Genomic DNA, 15,218 nt, shown 5'->3' with positions numbered 1-15,218 from the left:
TCACTGAGCCCAGCACAGAGTGAAACAACCGTGGACCCCCTAGCTGTCTAGGAATGTAGTGGTCCTTTGAGTCCTTTGTGCTGCTCTGGGTTCAGAACTTCCCTGTCCACTGTGGGCAAAGCAGAGAAAAAATCCTACAAACATGGGAGGAAACCTAAGATGAGGAAGGGCAGAGGTCCACATCTTACTTATCTTTGCATCTTCAAAACATTTTACAGCATCTGGCACAGAGTAAGCATTTTGTTATGGTGAGTGGAATGAACTAATCCTAGCCTACCTCTGCCATTGATTGTATTATGAGCTCCAGGCAGCCCAGACAACTCACTTTTGGCTTATTGAAACCCAGTTTCACCAGATGTGAAATGAAAATAAAGATAATCCTCTACCTTAAGGGGATATTTTGAGGCACTAATGATATGATGCATTTGTAAAAATGTATCTTTCCGATGGGACTCAAAACATTTTTATTTTACAAAAACAAGTTTGGAGGCCTATACATTTTATTTTTCCTGAATTGGACTATATACAAAGAAATTTTAAAAAATGATAATCTCATTTCCAAAAAGTATGATCTCTAATGATATTCTCTTGGATTTTGTACCACCCTTTATTTTTTTGCATAGTATGTTTACCTGTGTATCCTTACTTGTGTCTCCCAGTAAGTAGCCTTATGATATAAAGTGAGGTGTCTTTCTTCCCAAAGATGCAGCAACCCAAAAGACAGAGTAACTAGTGGTCATTTTTCAGGTGCCTCTGAAATAGAAATGGTTACAGGCCATGAACCTGTCAGGCTCTTTAAGCCCTTTTGCGTTGGCAACCATGCCTTCCCTGTGTGAGAGGACAACCCTATCAGGGCTGGAAAGGGAATGGTGCTCCTTGGAGTTGTGCATCGTCTGAAAATACTCCTTGTCTCTCAAGTGCAACAAACCAAGGACATGTCTGGGGCACATGGGAGCAACCTCAGAACTAACCCTTAGTGGTCCTTAGTGGTCCCTAAGTACCACTTGGTGGTTTATCTCATATCTCCCCACCATACAGCTGCCTCTCTGTAGCTGGAAAGTGATCTTCCCAAAAAACTCATACCTGATAGTGTTGCCCACGTCTCTCCCCGTCCTCCCTCCCCACAGGACTTAAAACCTTTCATTTCCTATTGGCCCCTTAATAACATCCAAATTCCTTGGCATGGAATAAAAAAGAACGTTATTACCTAACGCCTGACTCAGCCTTGTCATTGCTGACCCCACCCTATCAACAAACACACTCTCTGCCCCATGTCAGTTTATGCTCCAGCGTACTGAACTACTTTCAGTTTTAGGAAAACTTCCATCTACACATATACTTACACATTCATGCACACACTCATCCAGTCCCTCGTTCCCTGGCTAATTCCTGTTCATCCTAAGTTCCAGCTTACATGACATTTCTCACGGGAGTCCTTTCCTGACTGGCTAGGACTAAGTTAGATATCTCTCTGTGTATTTCCATAGTTCTTTGTACTTTCCTCCATCATACAATTCTTGTCCTGCTGTATGCAATGTGTCAGTTTACATGCCATCTTCCCACTGAAATGTAATCTCCCTGAAGGCAGGGACAATGTCTTATTCACCACTGTATCCTAGAAGCCTAGCACTGTTCCTGGTTGATCATAAACGCTTAATTTGTATTGAGCAATAAGATGGATGGCTGAAAGCATCATTAGCTTTAAGTGGTATCCTTGGAGAACTGTGAGTCTGTGCTTATATGTTAACACAACAGGGGTCAATTTTAAATAACTTCCTAATACCCTATAGGTTGTATAGGAACTATGCCTGATTTTTTTTAAACGATTTCAGGTTTTGGCAATAAAACCATTCTGATCTTTATTACTAAGCATTCCAAGATACAGCTTGCCGAATTGGGAATTAGCAAGGAGTGTTGCAAAACTGAATTAAATGTAAAATGTATTTAATGAGAGCTTCTCCCCACCCATAATCCCTTCCACAGAATTAAAAGGCCTTATCAGAGATACTATATCTCTAGAATTTAGAGCTATATTATTTGGAACTGCTTTAGATTGAAATACTTCATGTTGAAACTAGGTCTTTTCCATTGCTGATGCAGTAATCAAACTCTGATAAAAACTATTTTCCAGAAAAAAGAAAAAAAAAAGACTAACACTTTTGTATGTTTGAATCAGGACAAATGTGTAAGAACAAAATCCATGAAATGGTACATATTTGAGTAGATATTGACAAAAATGAAGAAAACATAGCTTGCTTAGTGAACTGATTCTACTGCAATGACCTGTGTTGTGTAAGGGGATCATAAATTCTCAAGAAAATGATAGATTATGACATATTTGTCAATATTAGCACACATGAAAATATTGCGAGCCAGGAAGCTGTGGTCAAACAAGGGAATATTCTCTGGGAGTACCAACATGAGGCCAAGAATATATTTGCTAAATTGATACAGTGGCACAATCAGAAATCAACCGATTTTGGCCTCGATTAGAAAAGAAAATAATCATAGAAGTTTGGCTCAATCGTCGATTTGCCAACTGGGTATTTTGAAGTCATGCAGGCATTGTTATCACCACTACAGTTATGTCCAGGGACCTTTCCTGGGGCAGATTCTGTACATTCAAGTAAGTGCATATAAAGTTAGAGACACACCAGCAAATTCTATAATGAGCAGAATCAGAGTACTTTGGTTGAAGGGTGAGCTGTCTCCTCTAACTGCATGCTATTATGTTCATTTTAATATTTCCTAACTACCTGTTTGCTCTTCCTGATCTACTTATGAGTATAATTGCCCCAGAGAATGGCCACGAATATGAAATCCCCAGGAAATTCTGCTTTAAGGATGACAATCAACTCAGAAGATGTTTGAGGTTATTTTTTCAAAAGAACTCTGTACATTGATGAAGAAAAGACAGGAGCAACCCGGTAAATGTCAAACAGTGATGGCCACACCCCATCAAGGAACATGGAAGTTGACTTGCCAGGCATTTAATAGAGTCAAGAACATGGCCATTCTAATCTCTAAAAATTCAGAATGATTACAGCAGAAAATGTTGAAATTAAATCAAGAATCTTATTATTATTAATATTCTTATAATTATTTTACAGTCCCCAAACTTTAAAACATTGTGTCTTCATGCCAAGCCAGATTAGCCGTTTAACAAACATCACAAAATAAATCTTGGCAGTTACTTAGGTCACATAGCCAGTGGCATTGATCTTTATTCGTGATTGACTGAACTGAATTTTTTTCTCTTTTTTACATTAGATGCCGTCTGGTAAAGATTCAGTTCTGGAGGTATGTGAAAAGAGCCTTGGCCTGGGTCTAGAGCTGGACTATGTTCTCAATTTTGACACTAACTGGGTAGCCTTAGGCTGCATGCTCTTCCTTTCTCTGTCTCTTAGACAGAGATAGATCAAGTGGAGTGAATGGGTCCATCCAGCTCTAGAACTCTCATTTGTCAGTGGTTCTTTGATTCACATAAAAGTGTTCAAAAAGTTGGGCTGATGACTTTCTGTTTCCCGGTAAAGGTGCATCCAATCTCATATAGCAGGATAGATAGATAGATAGATATATCTGAATCACATGGCACAGGCATGGTTAAAACACTGTGCTCAATATGCTACCTTCCAGTTTTCTGGATGACAGAGAGTAAGAAGACCTCCTTCATGCAAATCTGATAACCCAAACTTGTAGTAGAACAAAGGCTTGGAGAGGATCAGAAAAGCTGAACAATTGGAATATAAATAAAACCCTTTTAATATTTCTGCTCTTCTTAAGCCAAGAACAGAAAATGGGATTCAACATCAATTTGATGATTACAAGGAGCCAATAATGGTAGTGACAGCAATCATTTATTGAGCTACAATGTGTCAAAAACTGTGCTAAATAATTCAAATATTGTCTCAATTCCTACCAAAACCTCATGAGATACACAACCTAATAAGATTAAAAAAAAAAATGAGCGCCATAAAAGTCAGGTAACTTGTCCAAGATCACAGAGCTGATAAAATGGTACTTCCTGGAATATTACAAATCCTGTGCTATTCTTATATAACACTTTGCTTGCATGTGAGAGAAATCAGGGAAAGAATAGTAAGTAAATATGGCTACTAGACCTTATATTTGAACAGAGTGTATAGTGATAGGAAACCAAGGCCACAACAACTACCATTGAGGATACCCTGTTAGAATTTTAATTAAAAAGAAAAGGTATTATGAAAATAATTTAGCAAATATATGTAATAAACTTTTAAATAATCAAAATCTCACCTACTTAAGATCATTACTTCATTTTTATATATTCCCTACTAAACTTTTTTCTTAGGTGCAGGTATTTATCATTCTTCTTCGTTTTTTTTTTTTTTAACATCTTTATTGGAGTATAATTGCTTTACAATAGTGTGGGGTTTTTTTAATAATAGAAATTGATGGACCTCTTACTGTGAGTGTCAGATACTATTTTAGCCCTTAAACATACAATGGTGATCATTCAGCAAATGCCTTTTCTCATGGAGTTATATCCTAGTGGAAAGAGACAGACAATAAGGAGTAAACAAATAAATTCACAATATAATTTTAGATTATAAAAGATAATGTAAAAGAAATTAAAAACATGACATAATAGAGTGATGAGGTATTAGGTTGGGTGATCAGAGGAGTACTTTCTGAGGAGCTGCAATTTGAGCTGAGTCCTGATGGAGGAGAGGAACCTGATTATGCAAAGAGCCAGGGGAGAACACTTCAGACCTGGGGCTGTGTCCTGGGAATGCAATTGGTATGTTTGAAGAAAAGAAAAGAAGCAGGGGTGCAGGGCTTTTCACTAAACCACTCCTCTTTTTTGGGATCTTGAGATAACTTTCTATTTGAAAATATTATAAATAATGCTGCAATGAACATCTTCCTTTATACAACTTTTTGCTTTTGTTGAACTACTTCTTTTGGGTCAAATAATCGAACAGGTTTATGACTTTTTATGCTAATTTTTAAGAATTTTATTATTATTTTCAAAAGTACTGCTGGTTATTCAGATTACTATAAATTCCTAATAACTACAGGTTTAGCCATACTTCAACATTGAAGTATAGAGACAAATTTATTGGGATTTAATTTTTTTTTTAAACGATACAAATAATACTTGTTATTTCTTAAAGAGTTAGGAGATAAAAATAACAACAGAAAAGCTATAATCTCACCATCCAGAGATAACCAACCATTAGTAGGTATATACACTTCCTTTCTCTCTCTGTGTGTGTCTCTCTGTCCTTCTCGCTTTTAATTTATTGGTGGTTGTAGACAAATTTGTCCAGAAAGTATATATATTCAAATAAATAGAACATTTGTCATGTTTGGTTTTTACATTGAAATGTAAACTGTTTGGGGGCAGAAAATATAGTAACTTTTTGATTCCCAAAGAAACTAGCTCAGTGTTGAACAGATAGTACAAAAGAATCATAGAATTTTGAAGTTTAATATTAGAAATTATCTGATTTACTCAATTTATTTTATGAATAGGGAAATGGGCCCAGAGACATTGTAATTTTCCCCAAAGTCAGATGGCTAATATGTGGCTAAGTTGAGATTAGAGCAGAGGTTGCTCATCACCTGTATTGCTCATCAGCATTCTAGAAGCACTTCTTGAGATCGAGTTATATATTTCTTGTGGTCCTCACAAAATCTACTGTCGGACTGGCTGCTCTTAAAGAGAATTGTCATGTTGGGATTTCTTTAGAGTTTTTTCTTAACTGAGGTGAAATTCATGAAGCATACACTTGACCATTTTAAAGTGTACAATTCAGTGGCATTTAGTACATTCACAATATTGTGTATCTACCATCTCTTTCTAATTTCAAAATTTTCATCACCCCAGAAGAACACCCCCTACCTATTAAGAAATTGCTCACCAGTTACTGTATCCCCCATCCTCTGGCAACCACTAATCTGTTTTCTGTCTCTATGGATTTGCCTATTCTGGATATTTCATGTACAAGGAATCGTACAATATATGACGTTTTGTGTCTGGTTTCTTTCACTTAGTATAACGTTTTTGAGGTTCATCCGTGTTGTGTTGTGTATAGGTACATCATTCCTTTTTATAGCTGAATAAATACAATTCATTTAATCCATTCATCCATTGATAAATACTTTTTCTTCAGAACTTTAACAAAATAAATATGTTTTTATCCATTCAAAGTTTGACTTTGCAAGCTCCATGATTTCCAATATGACCCCAGATCAGATTAATTATATTTATTCCTTTACCATTTTATCCTTCTTAAATTTGATTGGTTGATGTTTTACTGTTGCAGTAAATTTTCCTGTCATATATTTTATCTATTTCTCAGTATTATCATTTTTATAATATTATCATGTAGAACTTTGTTTGACTTCTACTTATAAATATCTTTTAACTGACTTTTGACTGTCATTTTCCACTAAGACTACAGGATTTATGAAGTATATTACCGGGTAAATGAATCTTACTATGCCAGGCTGAAAATGACCTCCCCCAAAGATGTCCATATCTTAATCCTCTTACCCTGTGAATCTTATCTTATATGGCAAAAGGGACTTTGCAGATGGGTTAAGTTAAGGATTTTGAGATGGGGAGATTATCTTGAATTATCCAGGTGGGTCTGATGTAGTCACAAGTATCCTTATAAGAGAGAGGCAGAAGATTAGAGGGAGCAGTAGGAAATGTGACAACAGATGCAAAGGGTCAGGAGCCAAGGGATGAAGGTGGTCTTTAGAAACTGAAAAAGGCAAGAAGATGAATTCTCCCCTCAAGTCTCCAGAAGAACAGCAGCCCTGACAACACTTGGATTCTAGACTTCTGACCCAGAACTGTAAGAGAATAAATTTGTGTTGTTTTAAGCTACTATCTTTGTGGTAATTTGTTTTCACAATAGGGAACCAGTACACTCACTCAAGAGATAATAATTTTTAAACTTAACTCTAAAGTTTTATAGCCACCATATTCATATGTACATATATATAGCCTATAATATTCATGAGTTTGACAGCATATATATGTGTAGCTTACCATAGCTTCTAAATAAAAATAAAGGACTAAATGAAGTTGTTATAACAAATGAGATAGATACTAGCAAAATTCTGACTGTTTTACCATTAAATAAAGTTTTTACCAATTAGGGAAAGTAATAAGTTTCCAAATATGCTGAAATATTAGGTTCTTTGGATTCCTCAAAGGCTATGTGTATATTCTTTAATAACAATAAAATTTACTTTATAATATTGTGTTTCAAAATGTTCATGTCCAATATCTATATAGTTCCAAAACAGTTTTCTGCCCAGATCTTCATGTGCCTTGAGATAAACATAGATCCTGTGAACTACATGTTTGAGTTTTAACACTGGACTCTGAAGGGAGAAGCTGGACCACTCAATTGACCTCGTACGTGAGAAGAAAATGGTAGCACTTGTTTTCTTTACAGAATGAAAAAACAATAAATTTTATTAGGAAGCATTTTACAAAGGTTAAGAGTTCACTGATTCTGAAGACAAAACTCCAATCTCTTGTCCTCTGAGTTTTTCTGAATTTGCCCCAACTCCTAGTATTTATCTTATCTTTTAGCCAACTGGATCGTCACAATGCATGTTCCTTTAAACACAGGAGCTTCTTGAAACCTTTTTGCACTACCTCAGGAGCAGCTTCTCCTTGGTGATGTCGTGTTTCCTTCCTGACCTTGGGAATACCATTTAAAAGCAACCATTTCCAGGGAGTAGAAAGCATAGCCTCTGCGTCTCAAGTCATGCTACTGAAATGGTCCGTTAAACGGTGCTTTTCAGCTTAGTTACATCATAATGACTCAGTCTCTTCTCCTCTGGACTGTGTTGATGACTATTGCCCGCCTTTATCAATTTCAGTATAAATGTGTAGCTGCCAAAGGCATTAGGAGGGGACTAAGGAAATCCTATAGGCGAACAATGACAGGAAATTGACATAGCCATTAAGAAATCTGGAAAAATTAAGTTAGAAGAAAGTGGGGCTTGGCCTATTGCCATTTTTGGAATAAGGAAAGAACTGCAGGCAGGGATGGCTTTAGAAAAGCAAACATAACATTTAAAAAATAAGCATGGTTGTGTGTAAAGTGTACTGAAATAAAGGATAAGAAACTGAGAAAAGAGGTATTATGGTAGGAAATTGTTTTTGTTTTTGTTTTGACTAAGTTGGAATCACTGTAACTTGAAGTTCTGATTTTTTATATCTTTTTAAAACAAAGACTTCCATGGGCTTGTGACCAAGGGGTGGCCAGGCTTCTGAGCACTGAGCTGATTTCACTGAACTGGGGAGTTAGTGAAAGGAAAGATTTGTTTTTCTTAAACATCTGTAAGGAAATATGTTGTTAAATATTTATCGGTTTAGAGAGCAGTCTATCATTACATATCTTGATAAATAAATGCAATGTGTTAGGATCTGTTAACTTGGAAAAAATGACCTCATTCAGGGTATGATACAATGGGAAGCAATTATTACATTTAATTTTTTTAAAATTCATCAATGATTATTTGACCTCATCTCCATGTATCATATGCCCATATGTAAAATCAGTTAGGGAAATGAGAAGTAATGAAAGAAAATCCTCATGAATGACTGGATGAGGCATGTGAGAACAGATCATTTCTAAATTTACCCTTGTGTTGTAAGAAGCTCTTTCTTGCTTTTGCCTGTTGATTTGGAACTATTTTTTGCCAGATTGAAGAAGATTATATAAAGCATAGCTTTATCTTGATAGTCACTTGAGACAGTAAATCAGAGAGATTGGTAACTTTATAAATTTTCAGAGTTGAGAGACACCTTCAAGACAATCTAACACAACTCTCTTATCACACAGTTAAAAAGCTGAGGCTGAGAGCACTTAAATAATTCATCTGAAGTCACACATTCCTAGAATAAACAGGTTTCCTGATTCCCAATCCACTGCTGCCAGAGACTTACTGGGTCATTAGATCCTTGCCTCTATTAATTACTTTTGAATCCTATAGTCAAAGAATATGAGTCAAATGGGCTACTACTTATCATTCTCCAAGCTATGGTGAAATACATGCCTCATGTTAAGTAGATGATGGCTAACTCTTCACATGCAGAAAAAGAAAAAGTGCTGTGAGAGACCCGTTTTGGGGACTGAAAACCATGGCACAGTCAGTGTTCAACCAAGTAGATACTGGCCATGATCCTTGTCACTTGGATTCTATGGGCCTTGGGGCAGTCAAATGTATGTGACTGATCCTTTGGTCAGCTGGATCTACCCTTTATTTAAATTTCAAACATAAATAACACAGGTAAAGAGAAAAGTCTAAGCCCAGATCAAAGAAGGAAAACTCTGTTTTATATGTTATGTCAAGTTGAACTGTCTGCCCCCTGCACAGGGCAAGAGCAGGCCATTCTTTTAATCTACAGTGAGACTGAGAAAACCCCAGAGAGCTGCTTGGAACAGCAGTACTTTATCCCTGCATCCAGATCCAGAGCATTTCCTTAACTTGTTTCTCCTAGTCTCAGCCAGAACTAAATATAATAATTGGATATTCAGCTACATAAGTTCATGCATTTACTTAAAAACATATATGGAGTGCAAGATATTTAATCTTTTAAGTTTTGGTTTTCTCATCTAAAATAGGGACATTATTTAGGATGGCCTTCAATCTTGTGAGGATTAGATGAGTGCTTGCATGCAAAGCTTCCGGCACGGTTCCTGGCTCATAGAAAGTGCTCAAATGTCAGTAATGATGATGCAGAAGAAGAGGATGGAGAGAAGAGTCACAAAGTTCCATTCCAGATGCTAAAAGGAGCATTCTCAACACTTGACTACAACATGCTCTTCCATAGAGAAAGCCTTTTGTCATGGCAGGGCCTGTTTTAAAAGAAAGAAAAAAAGCAGAAGATTTGGGGATTTACTTAGACTGTCTTCAAACTAGACTTGTTGGAGCTGGTCTCCCAATAATTGAAAATAAATGGGTATTGATTTTATGAAAGAGTAGAATCCAGGATAGATTTAATATTAATAATTCACCTACTTCCAAAAAAGGATTTGAAGTGTAACTTACCATAAAAGGGATAGGTACTATGGCACCATTAAAGCAAGGATTAAAGAATGAAGGCCAAGTGATATGAGAAGATGCTTGAACCAGAAAGACTTGGTTAGGGGTGATTACTACAGCAGCACATAAAACTTGCTGCTGTTAAGATCAAAGCACTTAAATAATTCTCTTTATAAATAAAATGAAGCATATCAATTTACATTAGGTACATTTTCCCTGGCTCTCCACTCTGAGGGGAAATTTATCATGTAGACAGTGTCCACAATAGTAGTTTTTATTAGATGAAGCTATCTCTTTTATAAACCTTCATAACACTTGAGGGCTTAGTGTTTAAAATGTTCATTCTCTGAAGGCATTTCCATAGGGAACAAAAGTAATCAAAGGTGATACAGTCCAGGAATTTGGCTTTCTGATCATTCAGGAAGAGAGGCTTAGATTGAATCGGTAAGAATACAACTTATACAATACAGTCCCTGTTGGACACTTATTGAATAACCCAGATTTTGCCTGAATTAGGAGAGCCATCAACTTGATATAGAAGTCATCATACGTGCCTAAAATATAGTTATTCTTAATTGTTAAAGGAGATCCATCTGCTTTAGATCAAATGCTTGCCATGTGTTTGATGAAGTTACCTATTTTGTTATAAAAATTAAAGAATCTGACCTGATTCTGATGTAAATGAAAAGGTGACTTTCACAGGTGGGTTGCAGGCAGACAGGTGGGCGGGTGGGGTGCCGGGGTGGGGGGGGGGCAGTAGGTGTGGTGGTAAAGAAACATTTCCTAGGAATCCATCTAGATCTCAAATGCTTAGAGACCCAAAGGTTGTTCTCATCAAGCAGTAGTTCCTAACTAGGGGTCCAGAGCACATCACTTGGGGCATTTTTTTCAGAATACTCTCTTCACACACCCACCAAATTTGAATCTCCAAAAGTGAGGCCTGGGTATGAGTATTTAAAAACAAAGTCCCTAAAAGATTTTGATGCAAGTCTTGAATAAGAGCTCTGTCCCTAGGTTATCAAGAGATGAACTGTGGTCTGAGAGTATATGATAGCAGGAATTAGCTTCTACTGTCTAAAGACTCCAAATATGGTTCTTCTGGAATATTTTGTTTTGAGGAAAATAGCATTTCAGGAGTTCTAATAACTTGGGTTAACTGGAAAATATACTGTAAGACAACTAAGTGGATTTTCTGTGGAATAGGATTTATTTAGAATTATCCCTCTGCATGTCAACATATGCCAAACACTTCTGGTTTTGGTGAAAATGATATTGAGCTTGGTAATAAATTCAGATTGACTTGCTATTTAAGGCTACTTTTAGAATGCCACAGTAAAATCACAGGATCAGTATAGAGAAGAATGTTAACTTCCCATTTAGCATAGCAGGAAGGCAGACATCCTGTAAAAAATGATTTATATCATTTATGTAAGGTCCATTTCATTCTAAAAAAGGCTTGCAGTGGTATACAAATTCTTCATGAGTAAACTGAAGAGGAGGAAGGCTGGGATAGAGTCCTGTTTTATGCCATTTTCTTTTGACATTTAATCCACCAAGGGTCCATTTCTATTCACTTTTTTTTTAAATTAATTAATTAATTTATTTATTATTTGTTTTTGGCTGCGTTGGGTCTTTGTTTCTGCACGCGGGCTTTCTCTAGTTGTGGCGAGCAGGGGCTACTCTTCGTTGTGGTGGGAGGGCTTCTCATTGCAGTGGCTTCTCTTGTTGTGGAGCATGGGCTCTAGGCGCACAGGCTTCAGTAGTTGTGGTGCGTGGGCTCAGCAGTTGTGGTTCGCGGGCTACAGAGTGCAGGCTCAATAGTTGTGGCGCACAGGCTTAGGAGCTCCACGGCATGTGGGATCTTCCCAGACCAGGGCTCGAACCCGTGTCCCCTGCACTGGCAGGCGGATTCTTAACCACTGTGCCACCACGGAAGCCCTCTATTCACTTTAATTCCTGTGCTGGTCTGAATATGAATATGAAAGTCTTCTAGGCTCACTTGGGATCTCAGCTAGTCTCATGGCTCTATAGAGATGACTTTCCAATTTACATCTTCTTCCCACAACTCTCCAATGACTGCTTAAGATCCCCACTTGCATGTCTAATAAACAAATTAAACAACATGTCCAAGACAAACCTCTTGATACTTCCCCCACCCCAACCTATTCCTTCTTTAGTCTTAAACATTTCAGTTGCTCATTCTTTTCTTCTTAAACTACTCTATTGAGGTATGGTTGATACACAAAAATCTGTACATATTTGCTGTGTACAATTTGATGAGTTTGGAGATAAGTATACATCTGTGAAACCATCATCATAATCTAAGCCATAAATATATCCTTCACCCCCAAGAGTTTCATCCCACTCTTTTTATTATTTTATTACAATTTTGGTGATAGCGATATTTAACATAAGACCTACCTTCTTAGCAAATTTGAAGTATACAATACAGTATTAATAACTATAGGCACTATGTTGTACAGTAGATCTCTAGGACTTATTCATCATGCATAACTGAAACTTTGTGCCTTTGTCTAATACCTCCCTATTTCTCCCATCTCCTAGCCTCTGGCAACCACCATTCTATTCTCTGCTTATGTAAGTTTGACTATTATAGATTTTTTTTATATAAGTGGTATGATGTAGTATTTGTCTTTCTGTGTCTGGCTTATTTCACTTAGCATAATGTTCTCCAGGTTCATGCATGTTGTCACAAAAGGCAAGATTTCTCATTCTAAAATCTTGTTTATCCTACTTCTCTCCATCTCCTTGCCATTGGCCTAGGTAGGCTACTACTGTCTCTTACTTGGGTTATTCTAATAGCCTCCACACTAATCTCTCTGCTTGCATTCTTGTGCCCTAGTATCCATCCTTGACAAAGCAGCCAGAGAGATGCTTTCATTAACGCACAGATAATTAATAGCATTTCACCTAAAAAGATCCTTTAAGAAAATGTTTAGGTACTGCATGCATTGAAATGCCTTAAAGACTAAAGCACCCCAGTATTGGTTAAAAACCAAACCAAAACAACAACAACAAAAAACAATTAAGTGCTACGGAGAGTTTATAATCAACAAAACATAGGACAAATGGCATAGGATGAATCAATTTTTATGAGTAGCCTACTTAAGTTTGAAACTTATAGCGGTTGATATGCAAACTTTTAATGGAGGTAGTCAGTGTAACAAAACATGTAAACTATTCTGCCTCATTAGATCACCATAGCACCATGATTTTTCAGAAAGCATTCAAAAAGATGGTTTAGGAGAATAGTCATTTATTTGTTGATTCATTCTGTTCTAGAAGAAGATGCTTTCTAAAATTCCTCTTTGCTGTGGTATACACATTTAATAACATTTTATTGTTTTCCCTGAATCCTCTATCATATGTGAGACTTTACTTAATCATGCCAGCCTTAGTTCTGCCAGCCCAGGTACTTTTAAGGAAAGTACAGCTCCTGCATTGGTGCAAAGTTTCTGCCATTCCATATGGCTGAAAGGTAAACTGTGAAATAGGACTTGGTGTCAGATGGGGCAGGGGTTAGGTCACATACCTTTCAAACTAGGTTAAGGAGTTTAGAGTTTATCCTGAAAGCAAGGAGAATACAAATGGCACTTGACAACTTTCATTTGTTCTTGAAAACTCTTCAGCTAGATGAAATGTCATTAATTGAAAAGAATTCTGTTATTTTAATGAGACATGTTCTTACATGTTCCATCCCAAATCAAGATATATGAACAATTTTCACATACAGAAAAATAGATATCACATGAACACTAAAACACTTCTATAAGTATGTGAATGGATATTCTGAACCCCAGTTTCCAATGTTTGTGTGTGGGTATTTCCCCATACCAACAAGAAATGCTCCAACACCAGCTGGGTGTGCTACAATTCAACTCAATTCTGACACTATCTACCTGGAGATAACATCAGATCCCACACGTTAAGGGTTTAGTGCTACAAGACTGCCCCCACCCCCACTTCAGAAGCCAAACACAAGCCCAGGTTGTCACCTGTGCTTCTCACTAACAGCTTTAGATTGGGGGTTCCAACGACCCCCTCCTTGGACTTCAGACACAAGTCACAAGTCCAGTTTGTTACCTGTACTTCTGACCAGAGGTTCCTATGACCCCCTCCCTAAGTTCAATTAATTGGCTAGGGCAGCTCTTAGAGAAACATTTTACTTACTAGATCACCAGTTTATCATAAAAGGATATAATTCAGGAAGAGCTAGATGGAAGATATGCGTAGGGCAAGGTGTATGGGAAGGGAAAATGTATATGCCTTTTCAGAGTGTGCCATTCTCCCCAAATTTCCACTATTCACCAACCCTGAAACTTTTTGAACACCACCGTTTTGGATTTTTATGGAGGCTTCATTACATAGTCATGATCTATTAAATCATTGGCCATTGGCAATTAACTCAATCATCTCCAGCCTCTTTCCCCTCCCTAGAGGTGGGGATGGGAGGAGGACGGGGGGAGTTGGGGAGGGACTGAAAGTTCTAACCCTCTAATCAAGTGGTTGGTTCTCCTGACAGTTAGCCCCTCATCCTCAAGTTACCTAAGGGCTTTCCAAAAATCACCTCATTAACATAACAAAAGAAACCTTAATCACTCTTATCACAGGAAATTCCAAGGTTCTTAAAAGCTGAGAGCCAGGAACCATGGACAAAGACCAAATACATATGAGAAATACATTTTGGCCATCTGAATGACCAAATAAGTATTTCTCATAAGCCATAATATCACAATATGATGGTAAATACAATCTGTATGTATAATATATGATATGATACCTGAAAATTTATTGTACTTGCTGAAGAAAGAACTTGCTTGTGAGTGGTGGAGGAGCATGTAAAGGAGAAAGTCTTGGGAAGGGGCATATGGTTAACTTGTATTCAAACTGCACTAAAAAGGAAGTTTTCACACACACACATATATACAAACACAAAATAGCTAGAAGCTAAAGGAAAGGCTAACATGAAAATAGTGCATGCTCACAATAGACTAAAGAGTGATACCTCCTTATCACTAATTCAGCTTACGTAAGCAAAAACAACATGTTTTAGATTCACCCCAAAATTGCATTCACATCAAATTTGTCCTTCAATGTCACTTAAATTGGTAAATGTGCCTTTGCTTAAAATTGTA

The sequence above is a fragment of the Eschrichtius robustus genome, chromosome 13 (genome assembly GCF_028021215.1).
Source record: "Eschrichtius robustus isolate mEscRob2 chromosome 13, mEscRob2.pri, whole genome shotgun sequence".
In the NCBI taxonomy this organism is placed as follows: Eukaryota; Metazoa; Chordata; class Mammalia; order Artiodactyla; family Eschrichtiidae; genus Eschrichtius; species Eschrichtius robustus.
Note: the sequence above shows the minus strand (reverse complement) of the source record.